The sequence below is a fragment of the Phyllostomus discolor genome, chromosome 4, assembly GCF_004126475.2.
Source record: "Phyllostomus discolor isolate MPI-MPIP mPhyDis1 chromosome 4, mPhyDis1.pri.v3, whole genome shotgun sequence".
Lineage (NCBI taxonomy): Eukaryota > Metazoa > Chordata > Mammalia > Chiroptera > Phyllostomidae > Phyllostomus > Phyllostomus discolor.
In genome coordinates this window covers 10,654,108-10,680,498 of record NC_040906.2, presented here as the reverse complement: position 1 = coordinate 10,680,498, position 26,391 = coordinate 10,654,108, and positions in this window count along the sequence as shown.

The following is a 26,391-nucleotide window of genomic DNA, read 5'->3' as shown; positions in this document are numbered from 1 at the left end:
GTGTATGTGTGCTTCCAGGATAGGAAAGTGAAATGTTTCACTCCTCAAGAACAAATGCTCCCCCTGGGGGCAACACTGTCCCCGGCGAGAGTGTGGGACCTGGAGTGATCCTTTGAAGATAACAATGTGTAATCAACAAATGAAAGTGCACTTCAAATCACCGGCAGAGGACTGAAAGGTGCGGAGTGTGCCTTCTCACCTCGGCAAAGTTGTCTCCGGCTCGCTGGCTTGATTTATGGAGCAAACCAGGTAGTTATGGCAACGCGCCGCTCCACGTGGACACTGTGGCTCAATCCCCGCTGCCTTCAGGGACAGGAGGGAGTTTCATCCAGAACTAATTGTTCTACAGAAGATCCCCAAATTACTGCAAATGTTAACAGCCAAAAATATTACTGAACAAAAGGCAAGCTTGAGAATATAATAAAATAATAATATTATCACAGAGGAAAGAATTTCTGGATAGAAGGTGGTAAGCTTTTGCTCCACTTGGTGTTGATTATTATAAAATATAGAAGCATGGAGGGAGTATCAAAACAGAACATTAGTTTCAGTAAATATACTTTTCTGGATAAAAACCCTATTTCTCACCAATGATCAAATTCCTGAACACCTAAGAATAACCACAGTTAACATTTGAATCTCTTCCTACAGTTGATACATTTGCCACATTTGTACTACCAAAAAGTGTTTCTCCGTGATACTTTTTTCTATTATGTAAGAAAACTATTATTATTATTATTATTATTATTATTATTGAGTTGTGTGCTTTTGAGGATGTTTTTTCACTGACCAAGCCTTAAGGTTATGAAGGACTTTGAGCTGGAAACCATGGTGATGGCTTTTGTAAATATCACATTAGCATAATAAGCAGCAGATTTTGATTCTGCAGTGGGAATACACATTTTCTCCAGTACTAAAAATAAATCATTAAGATTATTTTGAAACCAATTGCAGTGATCCCAGCACAGAAACTGGACGGCAGGGAGAAACCTTGTCTTCCAGGTGAGCCTGCTGCTCTGGGAGCTAGGCAGGTGTGCAGCTGCATGCATCATTGACCTAACCTTCAGACTTCTTACCCAGAATAACTTACTGTGATAAACAATAAGTTCCACAGAAAGAAATGTCCTCCTCTCACTTGATTATCTGAAACTACATAAACTTCTTGAAAGAAAAGCAATACAGACAGCATGAAAAAATGGTTCATTTTATATGCATCATTCTTAAACGTGCTGAAAACCTCTTCTTAAGGTGTTAAGTTTTAGGTGTAAGCATGATAATGAAATACTAATGAAGACTAAATTGCCTACTGATCACCTGCTTAGAGGCATTTTGTGTTCCTTGTCAATAATAGTATTGAGTGCAATTTATTAGTACAGCTTGATGTTTTATTTCTTTTATGGATCATTGAGTAGTTATAGCTGTAATATCTTTAATTGGCATAGCAGGCAAATCTTTGTTGATATTCTTTATGATTCCTAGAGTGTGTTGAGGGTCAAGAGAACTGTTGGGAGAATTATTTTGCTTCCTGTCACATTCAGGCCACAACAGAACTCATTGATGGCCTGAACCTCCTGAGCCACTGAGCACTACTCAGGAACTCAGGAATAGAGACGTGCCTGAAGAAAAAATGCAAAGAAAACAAGATTAAATGGTAGGTGCTGCCCAAAAATGTATAAAAAGAATTATATTCCAGCCCTGGCTGGCGTAGCTCAGTGGATTGAGCATGGGCTGCAAACCAAAGTGTCTCAAGTTCAATTCCTAGTCAGGGTACATGCCTGGGTTGCAGGCCCTGACCCCCAACAACCGCACATTGATGTTTCTCTCTCTCTCTCTTTCTCCTTCCCTTCCCTCTCTAAAAATAAATAAACAAAATCTTTAAAAAAAAGAATTAAATACCACAACAAAGTAAAATATATCCTGGTATGCAAGACTGGCTCAAAATTTGAAAATCCATTCTTATAATTCCTCACATCAACAGACTAACAAAGCATAACCACATGATCATATTAACAGATGATATCAATGGATGCAGAAAAATCCCATATCCATGTCATGATAAAATCTCTCAGTAAACTAGGAAGAGAGGGGAAGTTTCTCAACTTAATAAAGACTACTTACAAAAACCCTAGAACTAACATCATAATGTTGAGAAACTCAAATGTTTACCACTAAGATCAAGTGGCAAGGATGTTTTCTCACTACTCTTTTTCAATATTGTACTGGAAGTTTTTGCTAATGCAATAAGGCAAGAAAAGGAAACAAAAGATAAGGAGATTGGGAAGGGAGACATAAAACTGTGTTTGTTCCTGGATTCATAATCATCTCAGAAGAAAATCTGAAAGAAGTGACAAAAATACTAGAACTAGTAAGGGATTACAGCAAGGTCGCAGGATGCAGGGTTAACATACAATAGTTGATTGCTTTCCTATGTACTAACAATGAACAAGTAGACCATGAAATTAAAATCACAATGTCATTTACATTAACTCTCTCCAAAACGAAACACCCAGGTAGAAATATAACAAAACATGTATAAGATCTATATAAGAATAACCACAAAACCTATAAGATGCTGGTGAATAAACTCAAAGAATTAAGTCAATGTAGATTCCATGTTCATGGTTAGGAAGACTCAGTATTGTCAAGATGTCAGTTCTTCCCAACTCGATCTGCAAAGTCTCAATCAAAATCTCAGCAAGTTATTTTGTGGATATCAACCAGCTGATTCTAAAACTTATATGGGGAAGCAAAGACCCAGAAGAGCAATACAGTATTGAAGGACAAAAACAAAGTTGGAGGACTGACACTACTCAACATCAAGACCTATTACAAAGCTACAGTAATCAAGACAGTATAATATCTGTGAAAGAATAGACTAATAAAACAGAAGAGAGAACCCAGAGACAGGCCCACATAAATACAGTCAAGTATCTTTGACAAAGAAACAAAGGTAATATGAATACGATGGAGCAAAGACAGTCTCTTCTACCAATGGTGCTGGAACAACTGGACATCCACACAGAAACAATGAATCTAGACACAGATCTTGTACCTTTCACAAAAGGTAACTCAAATGAATAACAGACCTAAATATAAAATGCAAAAATATAAAACTCCTAGAAGATGTCATAGGAGAAAACCTATCTGACTTTTTGTATGTTGATGCCTTTTTAGATACGTCACCAAAGACACAATCCATGAAAGAAATAGTTGATAAGATAGATTTTCTTAAAATTAAAAACTTCTGCTCTGCAAAAGACTATATTAAGAGAATTAGAAAACAAGCCACAGACTAGGGGAAAATATTTGCAAAACACACATCTGATAAAGAACAGTTACTCAACATGTACAAAGAACTCTTAAAATGCAAGAATAAGAAAACAACCCTATTAAAAAATGAGTCAAAATCCTTACCAGACATGTCACCAACTAAGCATAGAAAAAGATGCTCTCCATCATATGTCACCAGGGATCTGCAAATTAAAACAACAATGAGATGTCACTACACATCTATTAGAATGGCCAAAATCCAGAATGCCAGCAACACCAAATTTTGGAGAGGATGTGGGGCAACAGGAACTCCCATAAACTGCTGGTGGGAATGCAAAGTGGTATGCCCACTCTGAAGACAGCTTGGCAGTTTCTCAAGACTAAACGTGCTCTTACCCCATGATCCAGCAATCACACTCCTTTTCATTCACCCAAAGTAACTGAAAACTTATGTCCACACAAAAACCTGCACATGGATGCTTATTGCAGCTTTATTCATCATTACCAAAACTTGGAAGCAACCAAGATGTCTTTTAGTGAATGAATTATTCATTCATTGTTCCACAATAAACGGGGGCACATCTAGACAAAGGACTATTAGTCAGTACTAAAAAGAAATGAGCTGTCAAGTCATACAAAAATCACGAAAGGACACTTACATGCATATGACTGGGTAAAGGAAACCGATATGGGAAAACTACATACTACATGGTTCCATCTGTATGACAACATGGAAAAGACAAAACCGGGGAGGCAGTAAAAATCGCAGTGGTTTCCAGAGAGTGGGGGTGCTGGAGATAAACAGGCAGAGCACAGAGGACTGCAGGGCAGTACAAGTGCCCGTATGTCATTATAATAATAGATACATGTCATGATACATTTGTCCAAACCCACAGAATAAGTAGAGAACACCAAGAGTGGACCCCAAGGCAAACTGTGGATTCTGGGTGACTATGACATGTCAGTGTAGGTTTATCCTTGGTAAAAAAATGTACCACGGTGGCAAGGGATGTTGATAACAGGGAGGCACGTGTTGGAGCAGGGGCTACATAGGAAATCTTTGTCCCTCTCTCTCAATTTTGTTGTAACTCTAACACTACTCTAAAGAAAATAAAGGCTTAAAAAACTGTAGGTGCTGAAAAGCAAGATTGTGAAGTGTAAGAAAGACATTCAAAGATTATGGTGATTGTGTGCTTTAATTCATTTTCTTTTCCCCTGAGAATCTGTATTACCTAAAATAGCTAAAGGAATGTCTTTAGTCTGAAAAGGGAATTATTGCGAACTTCATCTTCAAGGTGTTTCTAAGAAATGATTTCTCATGCAAATCTCTCTGATTTGCTGGTTATCAGTTCCTTGGCACAGACCTGTTTGGTTTGGCCCAGTAAAACATCATCTTATCTGCACACATTATGTATTTCCTAACCTAGCTAAAGGAACATTCTCTAGAACCAGCCTCTAATTCCCAGAATCGAGTTCTTGAATATGGAGTAATTAGAAAGAAGAAAGAAGTCCTTCTCTGAGTGAAAAATTGTCAGTCTCTAAATGCCGTGGTACTAAAGAGGAAGTCTACTACTGTCTCATTTGAGGTTCATTAATGACCCTGCCTTCGCTCTTTTTCCATCTCTCTTCTGGCATTTATTTAAATACATGCATACATACACACACACATACATACATACATACATGCTTAATAATCTTTATCACAATATCTCTCAATATTAACAAAATTTTTTGTTTGACATACTTGATAAAAATGCAGCTATTTGGATAGGATTGTGTTTATTAACTTTGGGAATTACAATCCCAAAAGTTTTATAAAATAAAGATGAAATAAGCTGTCCTTGTTGCAGTAGGTTTTAATGTAGAATAATAAGTTTTACATACAAGGAAAATAGAAGCTTTGATTTGGTTTATAAATACATATCCTATTATTGTGCTTGAATCCACAATATTTCCTATAACATCTTACTCTATGGGGCTCAAATAAAAGTTACTCATTTTTAAAACTTAAATCCCCTCGTGGGTCAGAGACTGTTCGAGATGCATTATTGTGGACTGAGGGCCAAGGTCCCAGGAACAGCCACACTCCAGCCTTGCCTGGCTCCTCCTCCCATGGGATTCTCTGTGGAGCAGTGACACAGGGAGGGGCGTGTCCAACAGGACACGGAGCTTGGCCCCGCCCACAGACAGAGCATTAGCAGAGGGGACTACAGGGGTCATAAGTCACTGCTGCCAAAAGCCACCTTGAAACAAGAAGAGCAGAAGAGCCTCCTTTTGGCCTTCGCATGGAGCCGTGCGTGCATCTTGTCTGTGGACACGGTGGCAGGAGAAAGCTCCAAGCAGAGCCTGCTGCTCTCCTCAAGGAAGAAGAGAGTACAGGGGCCCTGAGAAAGGTGGCCTCCGGTGCCAAGGTCAGCCCACCCCAGTGCTCCTCAAACATTCTGGTGTTAGGTTGGTCTGAGCCTGAGGATCTGAGAGCCCCAAAAAAAAGAGTGAATAAGAGAGCCAAGGAAAAAGTGAGGTTGCCCCGCCTGTATCCTAGGAACAGAAATACACCCAAAGGAAACAGAGTGGGTGAGGTGACGGGCCCTCTCCACACTCCAGTGGGAGAGACACAGGAAGAAGACAGGCTGCAGCGAGTCTCTGCCGCAATACAGGGGCCTTCGCCGTCGACACAATTTTTGAAAGTATGACCCAGGCAATGGCCTTGACTTGGACTAAGTCGTAGCCCATTCTTCATTAAAGCATTTGAGAGTGTGGGGACTTAGATAAGAGAAACAATAGGTTTCAATTCTAAGCTTTTTACCCCTTAAGATATGTTTACACAGTATTATAATATTTTTGCATCTTCATGTACAAAATGTCTGCACATGCAATGAGTCTACTCGCATACAGTGAATTTCCTCCCCTGACTGTAAAACCCTTTATTTATCAGCTTCTGTTCACAGTGGACAGTTCTCCAGACCAGAAACGACATCTTGCTCTGCAAACCAGCAAATATAAAAAAAGAATTATAAGCCCTGGCTGGCGTAGCTCAGTGGATTGAGCGCGGGCTGGGAACCAAAGTGTCCCAGGTTCGATTCCCAGTCAGGGTACATTCCTGGGTTGCAGGCCATAACCCCCAGCAACTGCACATTGATGTTTCTCTCTCTCTCTCTCTCTCTCTCTCTCTCTCTATCTCCCTCCCTTCCCTCTCTAAAAAATAAATAAATAAAATATTTAAAAAAAGGATTATAAACCAGTGAGAATACAGTTGACTAAATGTGATCTGTCCTGCTTCAAATATTCAATGAATCATGGCTACCGTTGAAATGGAAATCATGGAAACCATTTGAATTCTAAAATCCAAAACACACAGATCATTTCAGTTATTTCACTTTCATTTTTCTGTACACCTGCAGCAGTTCCCATTCTGTGAACATACAAATTGCATTGTAACAGATGTCTGTGGTTTGGGAAGTTGTCAAATTATCCTTGGCTGTGGTGGAAGCTTGTGCTGTGTATGAGCAGTCAGATCAAAGACAGTTGGTAATCCAGGACCGAACCTCAATTTTTTTCCCAGGCCTGGGTCACTTTACCTAATACTTACCTAGCGGCTCTCCTGTGCCAGGCTTTGTCACAGTGCTGAGGGTTAGACACAAATTAACACTGTCTCTAACCCCCAGCAAGCTTAGGGGAAATCAAGGAGACAAAGAGAAACCCAGGGCTGCAAGCTGACCTCTCCCAGGAAGTCTCTTGAACCACGCCATGTGTCTACGTGTCTACGCCAACCTGCTCCCTTCTCCTGCTGGCACCAGCGGTCACCTGCCAACTTCTGTTCTCTCCAGGCCTGGGCTCTTTCAGGATGTGCCCCCTTCCCAAGCCCTTTTAACATGCCTTTGAACAAAAATATTTCCAGAGCCAATTAGCATGAAACATCTTTTATCATTTTGATTTTAGAGGCTTCTTCACACCTACAGTCTGTGTGAGTTTTTCAGGAGAAGCGGGCTAAAGGCCAAGTCTTCCGAGACACGCCCCAGTGGCTGTGTCAGCTAGCAGGGAAGAAGCCTTAAGTATTGCCCCTGAAACGTCCACATTCAGAGACAAGACCAAAGAGAGTCTCCACACTCGCTGGGCATCAGAGTCATCAGAGAGAGTTTAAAAACCTACAGATCCCTGGGCCGTGCTCCCAGGAATTGCAGCTTGGTTAGTCTGAGAATGACTTCAAACATTGTTTTCATTTATTTCATTCTATTGTCATCCTGGGGTGCAGCCAGGTATAACTCGCTTTCTACAGAATTTGAGATGGGGTGGAGGATTTTCTCAGCTGAATGACACTCGGTTGATGTTCAAAAACACAAAGGGAGACTCTTGATTTACTCTGTGTCTTAGGTATTTCCGCTGCCCCGTTTACTCAAGTGACGGAACTTGGGTATGGCCAGCTCCTTGACTCATGCACTCCTCTCATTCCCCCTATTAGAAGCTCAGTGTTCGGGTCCCCCAGATTTCAGATGTTGAAGCCCTAATTCCCAATGTGACCGTACTTGGCGATGGGGAGGTAATTAGACTTCGGGAGAGTCCTGAGGGGGGAGCCACCACGGTGGGACTAATGACCTCATAAGAAAAGGAAGAGGCAAGAAAGCACTCTCTCCCCAACTCACCCCCGCGCCCCCCTTCCCCCCCACTCACGGAGGACACAGGGAGAGAGTGGCTATGCACAAGCCAGGAGGCAGGCTCTCACTAGGAACCGAATCTGCAGGCACCTTGATCTTGGACTTCCTGTAGAATGTAGCTGGATTATGGAGTGCTACAAATTTGAGGAGAAGGAGTAAATAAGCAACCAAAGTTTGGGAACAAGTGGGTACGATGAAAAAGGCAGTCATGCAGGACCCGGGAGGTGGGCTGCATTTATGAGAGGACGAGAACCATTGTAACGCTTGGTTCCTGACCACGTTATTGACTTAAAGACATCCATTTGTGAAAGAGCAACCAGCTGAACTGTCGTCATGCAGCCGGGAAGAGATGTGGCCAGAAATGTGTGACGTTCCTCACCTCGCTTGTTACAAGTCATAAAAAGCTCCTTCTCGCTTATTCTTAGAAAAATATGTTTTACCAAAAACCTACCGTTTAGGAGCTGGCAGTGTTTTTATTTTTCTGAACACCTCTTTCAGAAAGCGTATTCAATTATTATTGTTACAGGGTGCAGCCAAGAGGGGGGACCCCAAATGGGCATTTGAAATGGGGTCCGGAACGCAAGGTGTCCAGGGGATTTTTGGATGTCTTCAACACGCCCCCCACCCCGCAGCTTTAGAAGAGGGAACCACCACCTGGTTTTAGCAGAGATCCCGGCGACTCAGCGGAGGGTGCCGGGAACCCAGGGAGGTCTCCCAGTCGAGAGGGAGTACTAACTGGGAAGAACCAGAGGACTGCCTGAGCCATGGACTTCTATTTCCTTTCCTGAGATACAGTACTCTGGATGGGCAAAGGGGGAAGGAAAGAAGGATTGTGTGTGTTTGTGGGTGTTTTAAGGGATTTTGGGATTTTGGTGGAGACATTAGATCACTACTTTAAGTTTGTATAGCATTAAATAAACATTTCCTTTCCTTTTCACGAATCTCTGGCATTGAGAGACGTCTTTCCTCAGGCGGCGGACATAACAGACCCGGGGCCTTCTTTCAATAATAGTATATCATCCCAGGCCCCCCTTGTTGTGTTCTGTAACATTATCACATGTTAAGTATTTCTGGAGTTCTGCAAGGGTGGGGGGGTTTGTTCAGGTTTGGTCTGGTTGTGGTTTTCTCAGAGGAGAGAAGAGAGAGCAGCTGGGCAGGGAACTGGTCCTTCACGACAGAAGCAGGTCACGATGTTTTGATGAGGAGGCCTTGTAGAGCCCATTCAGCTGAGCAGTACGTCAGGGGGGTGTCCTCCTGGGCATTCTGACAACGGGAGCCCAGCTTCCCTGCATTTAGCAGTCAGCCACCAGCCCTCACATCAACTGCAGATGTGCTACAGACTCCGGCTCGGCCATCCAGTCACACTGCACCCCACTTCCACCAGCGAGTGCAGAAAGACAGACCCAGCTGCACCCTGTGGAAGCTGGGGAAGGCCTGTCTCGCTTCCCAGCATTACGATTCTCTCCACACCCATCATTTTGGTCCACCTGGCAGGAGAGTGCTCAGGTAAACACCCATTCTCTCCAGAGGAAAGAGTTGCAGAAACTACTGAGTGCTCCCAACCAATCTCCTGTAGTTTTGTATAGAAAAGGAATTGCCCTGGACAGAGGAATGCAGATGGGGCTCCTGCCCAGTTATATCTGACGCAACGTTCCCAACACGAGACACAGAGACCGGACATGCGCACTGACACGCAGGATGAGTCCCGAGCGCCCTCTCCTCCAAAGGCCTAAATGTGACACAGCTGCCGGCAACCAGCATCAGGAGAATAAAGGGTCTTTGCAGGGTTGTTCTTAAAGGGTAATAAAACGATATTTCAAATTCACTACTTATTAAACTATAAAAGTTTTCCTGTAGATGCAGGCTGAGTGGGTTGGCCGAGTTATACTTTTCCAATCATACTTCTTGAATTGTCTGTGGATTTAGGCATCCCTAATGCTGCCTCCCAGAGAAAATCTGAGGCTGACTATTAATACCTACAAGGTGATGTACCAGTAAATGTAATGGATGGAAATGCAATTATCCTTTGTGAACTTGCTTTCTCAAGTGCAGCGAGACTCTCCTGTTGTGGGATTAAGGTGAGAGGTGAAGAGCGACATGAGTGGTGGGTCAAGAAGATAAGGTCTTCGACCCCACTCTGCAAAAAAATCACCCGAGGCCAAGAAATCTGCATTGGAACACACGTTCCAGATCATTTTGATGACAATTGTCCTTGGCCCACAGTTTGAGAAATTCTGGTAGAGCTGAACCCCATTTCCAGCTGGTATTAAAGACAGAACCACCTGCTGGCTCGTAGCCCATAGGGTGGTATTCAGGGAACCTGATGCAGCTGAAGCCCAGGTACTGCAAGGTATGGCTCAGCAGTGTTGGCTTGAGGAGGGATAAAGCCTCAACATCCATAATTTGCCAAGTGCCGGGTGTGTACGTGACATCATGTCAGGTACCAGAGAACTCACAAAAATTCCTTGTTTCTACCAGGCTCTTCAAAAGGCAAGTGTTCATTTGCACACCAGAGCTATGTGTAAGTTCGGGAAAAAGAGAGCCACCTGAACTTCAACCTACTTACCTTCCCTTTAGGGAGCATAACCGCCCCCACCCCCCACCAACCTCTGTCTGGTCTCTTCTCAGAATAAAAGTTGGATTTTTACCTAAGAAAGTTTCAGGCTGTACACGTGTTAAATTTGGAATTACCAACCCACATATTTCTAAGAATGTTATAAAATTTTAGTCATGAAACAAAAGCTATAATAAAGCCTCTTATAAATAACAATAATCTTGAAGACCTAAAGGAAAATAAGGGCCCTGAATGCTGCGGCTCAGTGGACTGAGCATCATCCTGCAAATGCAAAGTTCACCTGTTTGATTCCTGGTCAGGGTACCTGCCTAGGTTGCAGGCCAGGTACCCGACTGGGGGCGCCTGAGAGGCAACCAGTGGATGTTTCTCTCCCTTTCTTTCTCCCTCCCTTTCCTTATCACTTAAATAAACAAGCAAGCAAACAAACAAACAAACAAATAAATCTTTGAAAAACATAGGCACCAATGAAAAACTTCCATCTTTCACCACGTTTCCCAACTCCCAAGCACATGCCTAGAAATTACTGGGGATGATTCATTAACATCACCAAGCCACCAGGTGCTGAGGAAAAGGATCTGGAGTGGGAAACATAAGGTTTGAATTTGAATGAGCACATGGGCTCCCTTTAAAATTCCTTCCAGGAAGGGGCTCCTGTCCTGCTGTTATCTGCAGAAAGGACGCAGAGCTTGGCTCTGCCTCCTATCAGCTGTGGAAGCATCAGCTACAGCACCCACCTACCCGTGTGGTTCTCGGGACTGAGTGAGGTCAACTGCGTACCATGACTAGCAGTGTCTGACTTGTAGTGGATGCTCAGTAAACCTGATATTTTCCTCACTGCAGCATGAACATTTAATCTAGAAAAAGAAAGAAACGTAAATGAAGATAAAATAATTCATTTAGTTTGGAGTCTTATAAGAAGTTAAGAAAAGGTAACATAGGAGATATTGAAGACACGGCTTTACGAGAAACTCAGTTTTAAATCTTGACTTGGCGCCTTAGTAACCTAGTGTCTGCGGGCAAGAGACTCAAAGTTTGTAAGGTCGTGCTCCTCGTTTGGAAAAATGGGACTAATGTAGAGATACTATAAGAATTTCCAGGAGAAAGAATATCAACTGCTTAGTAAAAGGTCTGCGACAACATATGCTCTTGGCCTGCAGTAGTTGCTATTCATATAATTATCTCATTATTACACTATTTTCATTCAGTAACAATATGGACCAGATCAAGGCCTTGAATGTTCATTTCTAGGGTAACTTATTTGACACAAGCTCCCTAAGTTTGCAAGAGGTCAAATGACACGATTCTGCTTTCTGGCAGAACAATTTTACCAACCTCAAAAGTAACATCTATACTGTTTTCCAGATCACTGGAGTCTGGCCACGTAACATTTGGCTTCTAAATCCTGGAATGAGCGTTATCTCGCAGAGAACTCCAGCCGGCGAATCAGAGACCTGGTGTGCTCCGTGCAAAGCGAGCAAATCCCCTGGCCCCTGGAGTAGGAATGTGGGCATGAAACTAACCCCTATGGTTTAAATCACAGGAAAGTGCCTGTAGCCCAAGAATCCATTTAATTCTGGTACAATGTGAGCCTTCTGTACCCTGAATGAGATTTTAAAATGCACATAAATTATTCAGAGTAATAAAAGACTTATGCATGATATGCAAATTAGGCAGCAGATATGCAAATCATACGCCAAATTTTTTTCTTGAATTAGAAACAATTGAGAATTGGCTCCACTAGTTACTTCCAAAGGGGGTAGGGAGGAAAGTATCACCCTCATCTTGTTTCATGCAACTCGAATGTCCAGGTGCATGGGGTGGGGGCAGCGGGTAAGAAGGTGGATATGAGTGATTCTGCTATTTCAGACCTTTAGAAATGAAGTTTATGAAGAGAAAGGGTTGGGAGTTTCTGTTCCCCAGCTGGCCCTTGCCATTCCCAGCACATGTCAAGAGTTAGTGGCAGCTCCTTTCTCCCAATGACTCTTTTTCAGAGGACTCTGAACTCAGCGCTGGTTTCAGGTTTGTTTAAAGTGATCACTGACTCAGGCTCCTCTAACTCCTTGGAAGGCGGCTATATTTATAAAATCTATTTTCTCTTTTTGGGAAAGCTAATTTTCTGCCCAGAGTCGAAGATTTACTTTTACAAGTATTTCCTGTGCCAGGCCCTGTGTGAGGCACTCCAAGGACATTAGTTCATTGTCCCGTGACGCAGGCACAGTAGCTCCAAGAGACCTGGCGGTATTAACACCTGCCTTGTGGGGTGCCCTGCTACAGCTCATACAGTTAGCAGGGGGCAGAAGCAGGCGGGCAGAAGCGGGTGGCAGAGGGTGTGTGAAGATCTAGGCCTCAAATGTATGTTTCTTTTCCAGACATAAAAGAAAAACCGAAAGAGAGAGATGCAGAGTCTCCGTGCTGGAGGCGGAGGATACGATCTATTGCGGGAAAGTGCCCATATGCCACCGAGCCAGGTAGAGAAAATAAACACAATCAGACCGCAAATAAAACACTTGGGGGTGTGGTGGTTTCAAAAAAGGAGAAGTTTCATCTGCTGGGAGCCATCGGGAGAGATTTCATGGAGGAGGTGGTCCTCCAGGGGGCTAGTGTAGCAGGAGGTGGGCGCCTGCAGGGGGTTCCGGAACAGCACATTCTACACTCGGGCTGGAACATAAATTAGGAGCATTAGGACAGCCTATCATGGCAGACTGGGGGCATATTGTACAAGTTAACTCTGATGGTGAGGAAGAGTTTTATAAGAGTGCGTTAGCAAGGGGAAGCGGTGAGCTAAGAGCTGTGCTTTAGACACATTAATCTGGAACTGGGTATGACTCCAAGTGGGCTGGGGAGACAGGAGGCTGGAAGACTCATCAGAAGGCCTGAAACGGGTCTGAATGAGGATGCAGGGTGGGGAGAGTGGCCATGGAAGGGGGTCCACTCATGACTGTCCGCCTTCACCAGTCTTTGCAGCACGTAGCACAGTGCCTGGCACTACATTGGTTCTCAGTGTGGGAGCACAGAGAGCAGGACTAATAAAATGGCATTGGTCTGGTCAAGATAGCATAAAGTGTATGAAACAAAACAGAGTCACTCATGTCAGCCATGATGGCTACCAGTCAGCCATGACAATTTGGTTCAAGAGGAAAACTACCTAAGTTACGCTAGACACATCCGGCAAGGAGACACCCCTAAGATATCTGCACACGTGACCAGAAAAGCCACGTGTGCAGAGTGGGACCACCCACAGATAGGCTTCTGGGAAAATTCACCCATTTGCCCACATGGGTGCCAAGACACTTGTCAAGAGACCCAGAAGGGCAGAGTACACCTCTCTCACGGTGTAACTGAGGCAGGCTTCGGGCCACTGCTGAGGCAGCTCAGCTCCACACACCAAATGCTGCTCCCTGCCACGCCGGTCTCCCTTGGCACTGGCCACCAGAGTCCCTGCCCTGCTGCCCACTTGGCTCTGGAGACCCTTCCTTGCAAGACACTGACCACCTCCTTGCCCACCGTGTTGTCTCCCGGACCTGCAGACCAAGACTCTGGAACTCGGGTTCACTATCCCCCAATTCTCTCATGCGACGTTATTACTGATTGTTTCTGAGTGATTAGTATTGTTATGAGGTTAGTGTAGATTTGGATTAAATTTGTATTAAAGAAGCTGAATGAACCTGCATGAATAAGACCCAGTGAATAGTGTAGTCACCTGTGCTGACTGCCTGTTATTTCTCGGTGCTGCTGTCACCTGTAGGACTGGTGGCCACAGAGGCGGCTCGGCACTTTCGGTTCTTAAGGCCCAGGTCAGATGACTTGAGTGGGGACCGGAGGCTGACGTATAGGCTCCGGACAGGGAACCAGGGGGGAAATGAGAGGAGTGAGGTGAGAAAGGAGGAAGGCAGGAGGAAGGGACAGTTTTAGGGACATTGCCCATTAGGACTTTAGGAACCTGTATTGCATCTTCTCAACTTGTAAATGTCATCTTCCAGAACCCCCTACCCCACAATAGAAATTGCTTGTAAAGCGAGTTAAAATCAAGTAAGATCTGTTGTCTCGTGCTTTGTATTCTGCCAATGTCGATTTCCTGGTCGTGATAAGGCGCCATCATACATAACACCCTAACATTGGGGAAAGCTGGACAGGGGAACATGGGACTTCTCTATACTTTTTTTCCAGCATTGTGTGAGCCCATAATTAGTTCAAAAGAAAAAGATTTTCAAAAGTCAATTCAAGCTGACTTCCTCCCCTTGTCCTGTCAGACAGCTGTCCTTGCGCTTACTCTCTCTGGCCGTTCATCAGCCTGTGCTGGAACCGGGGGACCTGCCAGGTGAGACTGTGTTAGTTAGGTAGGTGTCCCTGACTCAGGGACATGGCCTTAATTTCTGAGGTTCCTCAAAACCTTTTCTTCCCTAATCCCCCAAAAGAGTTGTTATTTTTTCTAGATGTATCAAAGTTCCCAAATTTTCCATTTCAAAACTTTCTTATCTTCTAACCCAGTGTATCCAAAGAGCTAAAGAATATTTATCTGCACATTCACATTTTCTTTTTAAAATCCTGCATCTCTCAGAGTTATTCAGATCATTATACAGTATTTTTCCGATGTTCTACGGGACTTGATTCTTCCCTGATTCTCTTTTACATCTATGTAATAATTTCAGCTACCTACTTGCCCACACAAATCCCACTTTTCTCAAAACTTTAGAATGCCTTAAACTCCTACTAACCATGGCTTGCTTTTAAGATCCCTTGATTATATGATGAAATAAGTATACACATAAAAATGCTTGGAAGAGTATCTATATCAAAATGAGTACTTAGTAAGGTAAATGTAATAATATCAACAAGTTTTATTGGCCTCCTCTCCTTAATGCCTTTAAGAAGTGTTATTCTTTTAATTTTTTAGCTCAAACTTTTTTTGTTTTTAGTGTTATTTAACATTTTGCTTTATTTTAATTCTAGTGTAAGGAAAACATGCAAAGACATAAAACAGAGAAAAGACCAGAGCAACCTACCATATTCAAAACTGGTTTTGAGAATAAGTCATTTGAGAACTTTCTCAACCTCCATTGCCTGCTTCACCAGTGTTTCCAAACATGTGGCATATCTCCACCTACTAGTCTATTGGTCTGTACTTTAGCAATTATGCTACCTTAGAACAAACTAGTTTAAACCAATAAACCAAAAGCTGAGTTGTCCTATGTGAAAACCAGGTCTTCCATTTTTATTTTTAGGCATTCAAGCCTTAATGCTAAGAGTTTATGCTGATTGTAGAGTCCAAGATTTTCTTGGACCCCTTAAGAGGAGGGGGCCATTCATTCATTCAGTGATCGAGGTCATTTCCACAGTGAATGGCAGAGAGATGAGTTTCTCTCAACAGACACAAGACCTTAGGTGGAGCCCGCAGTGACTGCAAGAGGAGGGTCTTTCTTGGATGTCACCATGCAGGAATCGCTGGGTGGGTGGCGGTTCCCAAGTGAGGGGTGTCCAGACGGCATCCCCATGTGGCTGAGAGAGGCTGAGAGATGAGCACCTGAGGAACTGTGCCAGTCTTTTGGAGCTGAAGAGTGTATATGTGTATTAGTCTGCCTGAGCTACATAAAAAAATTCCACAGGTCAAGCGGCTTAAACAGTCATTTCTCACAATTCTGGAGGCCAAAATCCAAGATCAAGGTACCAGCAGACTGAGTGTCTGGTGAGATCTTCCCGGCTTACCGATGGTCACCTTCCGGCTTGACCTTTACACGGTCTTTCCTCTGTGGGCGCACTTGCAGGGGGAGAGAGAGGAAGAGAGAGCTCTTTGGTGTCTTTACATAAGGTCATGAATGCGCCACCTTGGCGTCTTGGGACAGCGCTCCTGCCAACTAGCTTTCCAGTCAGGCCATGTTAGTTACCTTTGAAAGAAGCTAGTGGATGGGTACTTAAGCCCCTTCTGCAATATTTTTGCAATTCTTTTGTCTGCAATTATTTCAAAATAATAAATATTTTACCAAAAGGAGAGCTTGGCTGGGAGACAGGAGATGGAAGATTTCAGTTCTTTCATTTCTACTACCATGTGGCCACAGCCTTTGACCTTGGGGCCCCCAGTTTAGTTCCCTGTTAGATTAATATCATGGAATGTGCATATTTTAGTAATCATAACCAGTTTTGAGGGATCCATTTCAAGGGCCAAAAAAGCAAAATATGAAGCATGTACAGTGAAGCCTGTTAAAATTTCAGTTTTTAATCCAACATTGACTCTACCCTATCTAATATTTTCCGCTTTAATTCGAACCCTATTAAACAGTTGCAAATAATATAAAAACAGAACCCCTAGAAACTATAACACGGTTCCTAAGCAACATCGTGTTCCATCAGTTTTCAGCTAGTGCCTGCTGTAAACATCACTTTCAGGTATCTCTAATCCTATACTTGCATTTTAGTTTTTTAAAAATGAAATAATTGACTTTAATGAGCGGTTCCAAACTTAGTCATTAGTACCTTTTAAATCTCTCCCTGATGTTTCTTTAGAGATCTAATCAGATCTAGTGCTCTTCAGTACAATTTTCAGGCAATATTCATAGATTCGGCTTTCAAGATTTATTTTTAAAATAATGGTCCTGAATAAACAAGTCGCAGAGCAGAGTTATGTATAGCACGCTTCTGTATCAAATATGTGCGCGTGGGTACACGGATGGGAGGCACTCAGACAGGCATGAGCAGAGCAGGATGAGAGGCCAGGTACAGAATGTCACCAGGGTAGAAAGTCCCAGTTACCTAGCAACGGGCAAAACTGGGGAAGCAAGAACCTCCCCCCCCCCATAACCTTTCCTCCTCTAGCACATCGCAGGTCAGGCTGTCCAGACCCTCCCCTGACCTTCCTCCCCTGGTGTGTTGCTGGTCCCGTGGTAGTCCCCCTTGGAGGAAGAGCAGGAGATTGAGGAGTAGCCTCATGAGATTCCTAGAGAGGCCCTTGCCTGGCCACTCTCTTAAGCATTAACCTCTGGGGATAACATCTAGGCCTCAGTTGTGTTTCATCTCCAGGCCCCCAAATGCAGCAAAACCAGACAAGCGATGCCAAGGCTGACCTCAGGTTAAGTGACCCCCTGCCCTGGTGCCAGCCAATTAATCAATTAGTAGAGACCATGACCCTGAAAGGACACACCTGGAAAGCTGATGAGCATGCTATTGAGATCCTTCCCTGGCACGCCCCTGTAAAAACCCCTGCCCTTAAACACCCTTAGATTAAAGGACCCAGTGCAGCTCTCTCTATGGAGCATGCCTGTGCCTCCCCCCACCCCTTCCTCCAGGTGTCTGCCCCTTGCCTCTCTCCTAAGCTCTAACAGACCTTTGGCCTCTGTAACTTGTTTCTTGGGCCCATTTCTTCTACCGCTCACTTCTTCTGCCTTTATGACTTTCTAAATAAACGTTCTCTTATAGTTGGGGTCTTGGCTCTGAATTCTTTCTTAGTCATAACTCCAGTACCGGCGTAGCTGAAACAAGGTCCAATATGACTCCACTGGTCTGACACCTGGTACCATTTTTGCTGCGGCCAGCACATGCACGTTATATTCATTTTAATACATTCATATAAAGAACCTGGAAGGATAGACTCCACGCTGTTAACAGTGGTTCTACCTGCATGATGGAGATTGCAGAAGACTCATTTTCTAAAGGATATGTTTCCATAATATTGAATCAATAAAGATTAAATTGTATTTGATGCCCTTCCCAATCATACTAGCTAACAATATATATATATATAGATCACATCCCTACCTACAGCACCACACACACACACACACACACACACACACACACAGAGGTATATATTAGCAGATCACTGTCCCTGCAATGATAAAGTAGAGGAAAGCTGAGATTATAGGGAAGAATCACAGGCACAGTCCTTCCTGCCTCTCACATGTTAATCTGGTCCTGCATCTCAATGCTGAAGGTCCATTATATCCTGTTCCTTACCCTTGAACCCCTTCTTTGTCTGCCTAAGAACCCTGGGGATTGTAAGATATCCTCCATCTCACCTCTAATCCTAGAAACCAGTACAAGCAGTCTGCTGTGTTTAAACCTTAGCTCTGTGTCACCCCTATGACACAGAGACTGTGTGGGAATCCCTCCTGGGTCTAGACTTGGGACAGAATCCCAACCCCTGAGGCGGCATTGCCAGGGCTAAAGATGCCTGTGGTGTGGGGAGATTATGAGAGAGAAGGAGGCATCTGACTGCTAGCAGCCTGGCCAACATGCAGGAGGGACTGAAAACACTTGCCTTTCAAAGGCCACTGACAGTCTGGGCTCCCTTCTGTGATATTTTCACCAGCGTAGACACTACAGGACTGAGACAGAAGTCAAGACACAATGATGAAGAAAAGCCATAGCCCTTCCTCTCATGGGGGAGCCAATGACCAGTTTTCCAGTGATCAGCAGTGTTATGGTGAGAGGACCACAGCTCTGAAACGCTCATGAGTCATAGGCCTGAACCCCGAGGCCGGCCATCGCCCTTTCCGCTGGAAGACACGTCCATGCACACTCACACAGACTTTTGCGTAGTCTCAGGGATTTCGAGAACCCAGTCAGCTTAAGAACTTTTAGATTGCTATATTTCCTTAGAAAAAGTTAAAATACAGTCAAAGACACTGAAATAGAGCACAGGCTGACAGTGACCAGGGGGAGAGGGGAGGGAATTTCAGGGGGAAAGGGGAAGCGTATACTGGAACAAGTATAAAGGACACATGGACAAAAACTAGGGGCAGGTGGAAATGGGAGGGAGGTGGGGAGAGATGGGAGGGTGGGCTGGAGTGGGAGTAAAGGACAGAAAACTGTACTTGAACAATGATTAAAATGAAATTTTAAAAAACTCAGAGGAAAAACACGTAGTTCAGAATATTTAAGAAGATATGGGGGAAATTAAAATAGGGAAAACAATAACAAAATGAAAGCTGAGATTAATAGGCTTAGCAAAATAGCAAAATCTCATTGGACCAGATTTTAAACAGAAAAGTCATCTAGTAAAGCTGAATGTTTCCTTAAAAAAGAAAAAACAATAGAGAAACCCCAAGGGTCAGGATGAGGGTGAGAAGCTGCCTTACATTAAATCAATAGGGAAGGTGAGGAAAGAGGCTCAGTTGACTACGCGATTGCCCACATTAAAATTACAAAAAGAAACTTGGCTAGCTGACCCAAGGGAACAGAGGGAGGCAGCAGATAATTGGGCTAAAATCAGGAAAATAAAAGCCAGAAATGACATGCAAATTGCAAGACACAAACAAAGGCTTGTACAAACTTCTTGAAATACATAATGCATGAGAGACCATTACAGGGATGTTAGCCTCTCAAATTGTCTTTTTTTAAAGCGGATAATAAAAATCTTTAACAACTTACAGCTGTATAGAAATGCAGTTTGCAAAGCTCCTAGCAGTCAATAGTAACAATAATACTACTGATGGTAATAATCGTAATAATACCAATATGTCATAAACATGAAAAGTAAACCTTAGGCATGAAAGTTTGTTTTCATGCATCTATTTGGTCAACACCGACTTTTGGAGCAGTTTAGGGGACATCTTAAATTAGTCAATCCACATATAGCACTCATAAAAATTAGCTATTAATATTTTTTTTTGTTATCAATCTTTCTGTTTGCCCAGATTCATCCCCCCTGCTGTGGTAGAGAAATTCCTTTTCTCCCTCTAGAAATCACTCTCATCCTACTCCCAGCCCACACGCACAGAAGAACTGACCTCTGCCCTTAGTTTCTGGAAGGTCTCCTGACCCAGGCTAAGGAGTGCCTCACTCTTCAGGTGTCCCATGCGGAAGTTTCACAGCAGGTGCAATGCACCTGGGCTGAGAGATCAGGGAAGGTTTCCCCAATGAAGGGACACTCGTTCTGAAACACGAAGAATAAACAAGGAGTGCATCTCGCTTAAGAGATGACACTAAAAAAAATCTTTTACATATACAAAATCCTTGAACAAAATTCTCACTCTATATATCCATATTTTGCCATGCATAATGTGTGCTTTGTTGACCAAATTTCTGAGGGAAAAATAAGGATGCACATTATACATGGGTAGTACTAATTCTGTGTCTATGTAAATACCTTTAATTCTTTTATTTATGCTTATGCATTAAAAGTATAACTCTAGAAAGCAATAACAATATCCATATGCAAAATAATACCCTGGAGTACGAGAACTGGTTTCGTTTATAAATATAAATAAATAAATAATGGAATTAAAAAAGTAAAACAAAAGACTTTTTTCCTGAAAGTTTAAGCTGAAAATGCGGGTATACATTATACACAGCAAAATACAGTATTATATAAAAGGCAACTTTTGGATTGACAAATAGAACAGGCAATACCAGGAATACACAGTCAGGGTACACATTGCATAAAAATTAAGGCATCTATAGATTTTTGAAATGTGAAATATATTAATTTTTGTAAAGAATGAGAAACTCCATACAAGGAGATGGTTAGAGAACTAGAGAAGTGTTCCTAAGTAGGCACACACGGTCCACTGTTCTTCCAGTGATGGGTGCTCTGGATAACGAACAGCATTGGCACAGTTTAGAGGGTAGAACGATGTTCTGCTGCAGGGTTGAGGTGTAGGGTGTTCTGAAGATTGAAAATTATTTTTGTGCTCTTATTAGAGTCATGTAATTTTTTAGGCATCAATTTTTTTAAAGATTTTATTTTATTTTATTTTTTAGAGAGGGAAGAGCAGGAGAAAGAGGGAGAGAGAGAAACATCAATGTGCGGTTGCTGGGGGTCATGGCCTGCAACCCAGGCATGTACCCTGACTGGAAATGGAACCTGAAACACTTTGGTTCGCAGCCCAAGCTCAATCCACTGAGCTACGCCAGCCAGGGCTCAGGCATCAATTTTTTTTTATCTAAAAATCTGAATTGTAACGAGGTGATCTCTAAGAGCCCTTGAAATAATTAAATTCTATGATGTGTCTCAGTTCCAGTTTGTCAAGCTTAATTTTGACATATTAAGGTATCTTTCAGACACCTATCAAATGCTCACTTTTCTGAGTTCACATGTCCCAAGGGCCTTTATAATGATTACTCACTACTTGTAGGATTGTAGCCTGTCTAGAGAACTTGACTTTTAAAGAAAGACAGAAGCTAGAGTCCATGTTTCACATTGCAGAGCACAGAATGTTGGCACAATGTGATGCTTTTAAAGATCAAACAATGTTCCCAAAGCTATTCACGGAATTGTATCTCAACTGGGAAGTGATATAAAAGTAAATTAAATGCAAGGGTACGAGTATAAAATAGTGGCTTGTTTCAAAACAAACATACCAGGTGGGCAGGGTCCTTTTCAAAGAAGTCTCCATTCCAAACATATGCTCAGCCATACCAGAAGTACTTTTGGAAATTATATTTTTGAATTGCCTCTAGAGACATGGCTTGTCCTTTCAACGACTCTTAATAGTTATACAATTGTCCTTTGGATGATTTTTGAAAATAATAAAAAGGCACTTAGCTCCAAGTCAGACAAATGAAGTGAGTACCAAGCTTGAGACTCCACCCTGATCAGAAACCCTTTGTTCCCTGGTGCGCAGCCTGACCCCAGGGCATTCCCCAAGAGGGTCTAAAGAAAAGGAAAGTTTTATCTCGAGAAGAAGTGTGTCTCCTTCTAGGGTGACTGCTCCCATACATACTCGCGGCCAGCCGACAAAGATAATCTTTCATTGCCTATTATATCAAATTGAATATATAGGGAAGTAAAATTGGGGGCCCCTCCAATAATTCTCTGTAAGCTCATCCTTTCAAAATATTTTGGAGCCTCTAACGTGAGCCCTGTATACAACAGACACTCAAAAGAATAAGCATAAATAATAACCATAAAGCAGTGCAAATGCAAAGAAGGACCAGAGCTCATCCCTGAGTCCCCATCCCCATCGAGGCACCCAGCAAAGAAGCATCTGGCAACAGGCAGTGTCAGCAGGATGAAGGTTCAGGACCATAGTGATGGGGCTTCAGGGAAATTAAGTGTAATTTCTGAACAACATTTTGAAGAATTAATGGGATCCAAGTAAGTACATTCCAACCATTCTACAGAAACAAGAAAAGTTTCCTGCATTGTATTTGAAGTAACATCTTTACAATAAATGTACAACTTCGTATTATTTCTAAACCCCAAACCAGCCCCGGCTGGTGTAGCTCAGTGGATTGAGCTACACCAATGGACTGCGAACCAAAGGGTCGCCAGTTCAATTCCCAGTCAGGACACATACCTGGGTTGTGGGCCAAGTCCCCAGTGGGGGACATGTGAGAGGCAACCACACATTGATGTTTCTCTCCCTCTTTTTCTCCCTCCCTCCCTTCCCCTCTCTAAAAATAAATAAATAAAATATTTAAATAAATAAATAAACCCCAAACCAAAGATCTATAAAAATTTAAGAAATCTAAACTATTTTCTTTTCTATATGTTTACTGATACTAGTGGGTAATAAATGATAAAATTGTTAATTTATAGTTAAAAATTATAACTCTTTACAATTGAATTAATAATATTTAAATGCCACATTAGATCACAATGCAGTTTTACCCTTGGGAGAATTGATATTTTGTCTTAAAAATTCAAAGAAACTCACCAGTTGCTAATTTTTTTAATCATAAAAAATAATCTATTTTAGTATCTTAGCTTTCCCAGCTGACTTAGGAAGTACTCAAAGGACAACAGAAAGTTTCCTGAATGATTTTAAATGCTTGAGATGTTTGGGGAAAACACTGATAATATACATTATAATCTTTCCCCCAAAATCTTTGTTTATACAAAAAGAATTAGAAAAAATAATAAAATATGGGAAAAGACAAAAGCAGACAATTACAATGATCGTATTTTAGCATTAGCAGTGGTCTCTCACACATTTACTCTGGCAAATGTCTTTAATTTCCACTTAGGAGAATTTTAGTGCCCTCTAACAGAATTTACTTTTAGTCAGAGCCATCTAAAAATGTTCTCTAGACTTAACTTTAATTGCTAATGTTGAAACCAGCAACACTCTGAAGCAAATATGAGTACTAATAACTGAAAAAAATTTTTCCTAAGACAAAGGAAAACACCCTTTACCTCACCCATTTTATAAAATGACCCAACTCAAAATTGCGACAGCATCAGCAAATCCACCCACCCAATTCCGTGTTAAAAAATTAGGGGTATTCCATTTCAGGGTACAAATTCTATGAGGGGGCTTATATTGCTCTCCTCGTCTGGAATTGATTTCAGTCAGAAAAGATTTTATGAGACTAAAATTTTCATATTTTCTGGGTCAGCACAATCCCACTGAGAATTGTAATCCCAGGAGGATGGACCAACTTTTCTGCAAATCTAAATATGGCCTTTGGGAAATAAATGGTTCTCTTTCAGATGAGAGATCCGTATGTTTTAAAAAAATGATTTCTACAACAAAGACTGCAGTTGAATTTAAGATTTTTTATTGTTGCTATTTTTTATTGCTCTATGAACATGGAAATGATCTTGCGCATTTCTTGATTCATACGTGTTTGCCATGTCTAATCAATTGGCAAGTATTAGTTGCCTACTTCGTGGGCATACAGAAAATGGCATCGACTTTGCTAGATTTGAGGTCTACTTGAGCAGATAGCAGACACATGGGAAAGAGCAGCAAAACCTACAAATAAGTGCCCATTTGTGGGGGTCAGACTGCATGTTCTGAGGAAGAAGCTCAGGGGCGGTACTGTGCAGTGAGCGAGGGAAGTGGTCTGTGTAGACAGTGACAGATAAATGTCACCTGATGAAACAGCATGTTCAAACCCACGTCTGTCACTAGCAGAGTGATAGTTAGGCTAGCGTCTCATTTCTTGAAGCCTCTGAGTCCTCAGCTGTATAAAGGTCACCATGACGATCGCCTCAAGTGATGCCTCACCAAGTAACTGGCACACAGTTATGAGCTATGATTCAGCCAGGAGATAAGACTTAATTAAAATTAAGACTGATAGGCAGGACTTTAAGAGAAAGGGGGAGAAGATTTCAGAATAGAAGGGGACACGTGAACAGACCCAGACACAGAAATAATGACACAGTTTAGAGATAAACATTACAGAAATTTCCAAGCTTCCTACCAACTTACAGTAACATAGAGTTTTGTAGAATGAATATGTCATGTGCTTAACCATGGGAAGAATGTAGATGCTTGCTTCTGTTTTTCTGGAGATTCTTCTGATTCAGTGGGTCTATGCAGAGACCTAGAACATGCGTATGTTAAAACACATTCGATTTGACTATTTTGATCAATTTGGGGTACAATAAGGCAATAAATCAATGTTATGCCTAGTATTCATAGCACTCTTTCTAACTGTTCTGTGATTTTATGAAATTACATTTTAACATAAATTGTTAGGTAATAATTTAAAAAATTTTAATAACTCAAGACTGTGTATTCTAGAGACAACGTTTAGAGTAACTACAAAGTTGGTAGAAAGCACAGAATCCCAGAATTACTGGCCGTGACATTAGGTAATACTCCTTCATTTTACACACGAGAACACTGAGACTTGAAGGAATTAAGTGACAAGTTATCGCATTCACTATAATAGTAGCTGTAATATCAAAGGCTTTGGATGAAAAAAATATCCAGCTTTTCATCTTTGCATAAGCAGCGTAAGGAACTCAATGCCATTCAGAATGGAAGGGAAGTGAGTTGACAATCAGAAAGCCGTGTGCCTCAACATTTGTGAAAATGTGGCTCTTCCTCTGCAGGTGCACAGGGAAGGTCCTGAAGTCTGTGAAAGCAAACAGAAACTGGATTCACTCAGACTCAGCTGAAGGTGTATCAGAGCAGCTGGGTCTCAGCGGACAGAACAAACAGCCTTGCCATGCACCACGAGATGCACGGGAAGTTGCAACCTTAGCCCACAGTCAGAAAGTGGTATCCATGACTTCACCAATCCCTCCCTTATAAAGTCAAAGCTGGACAGAATTTTGTCTGCTGGGCATAGTTAGATCTCAATCGAGCCCTTCCAATAGCCCATGGGGTTTTAGCAGTTTTACGTCTAAGTAAAAAAAAAAAACAAAACTTCTGTAATACTGAACATTCCATCCAATTAGTCAAGTTTGCTTTGGGCATTTGTACTTGGTCTGCGATTTTGCTTGGAACACTTACTCATCCAAGGTCAGTTACCAATGCAAGTGTCTTACACATATCCTAAAACTTAATTCTGTCTCTACCCACATTTGCTTTACAACTACCTAAAATTAGAGTGTTTTGTTAACTGTTTAATTTATAGAATATATACATGCACCGGAACACTTGCTATAGCCTTCCAAATGTTGTCTTTTCTAGGGCATGGTGAAGTCTCTGGACTTGAGTCATAGTCTTACTCATCTTGGTAACTCCTGTGGCGCTTAGGAGTAATAAAGGCTGATTAAGATACATTACATTGCACTTTTCCCTGAAACCTGGACTAATTTACTCCAGTTATGTAAGTCAGAAATCCAGGAGTTACTCCCGACATCTACCTATTTCTCATACCTTCCATCTAGTTCATCACTGATATTTACTCCCTCAATCTTTCCTCTCACCATTTCTACAGCAGCACCTACCACTCCACTTAAGTAGGATGCTGAGGCTTGGGGACATTCGTGTGCACCAGCACCCGTGGCACCTCCTAGATGGTAAAGATAACTATTGACCAACTGTCCGACTAAGGTTCTTACGTCTTGGCAGTAATTGGGTCTCAATAAGTCCGTTTTTCTTTGGGAAGTAGCAGAAGGAAGGGATCCTTCGGAAAGGAGGGGACTTCAGGAAAGGGCCAATTTTCAGGCAAAAGAGTTTGAAATAATGGAATGAGTGAGAGTTTCTGAGAATGCCCATGACTTGGCCATACTTGCCAGGGCCCTGAGAATGGATGCCATGCTGCTGAAAACCTCCCCCG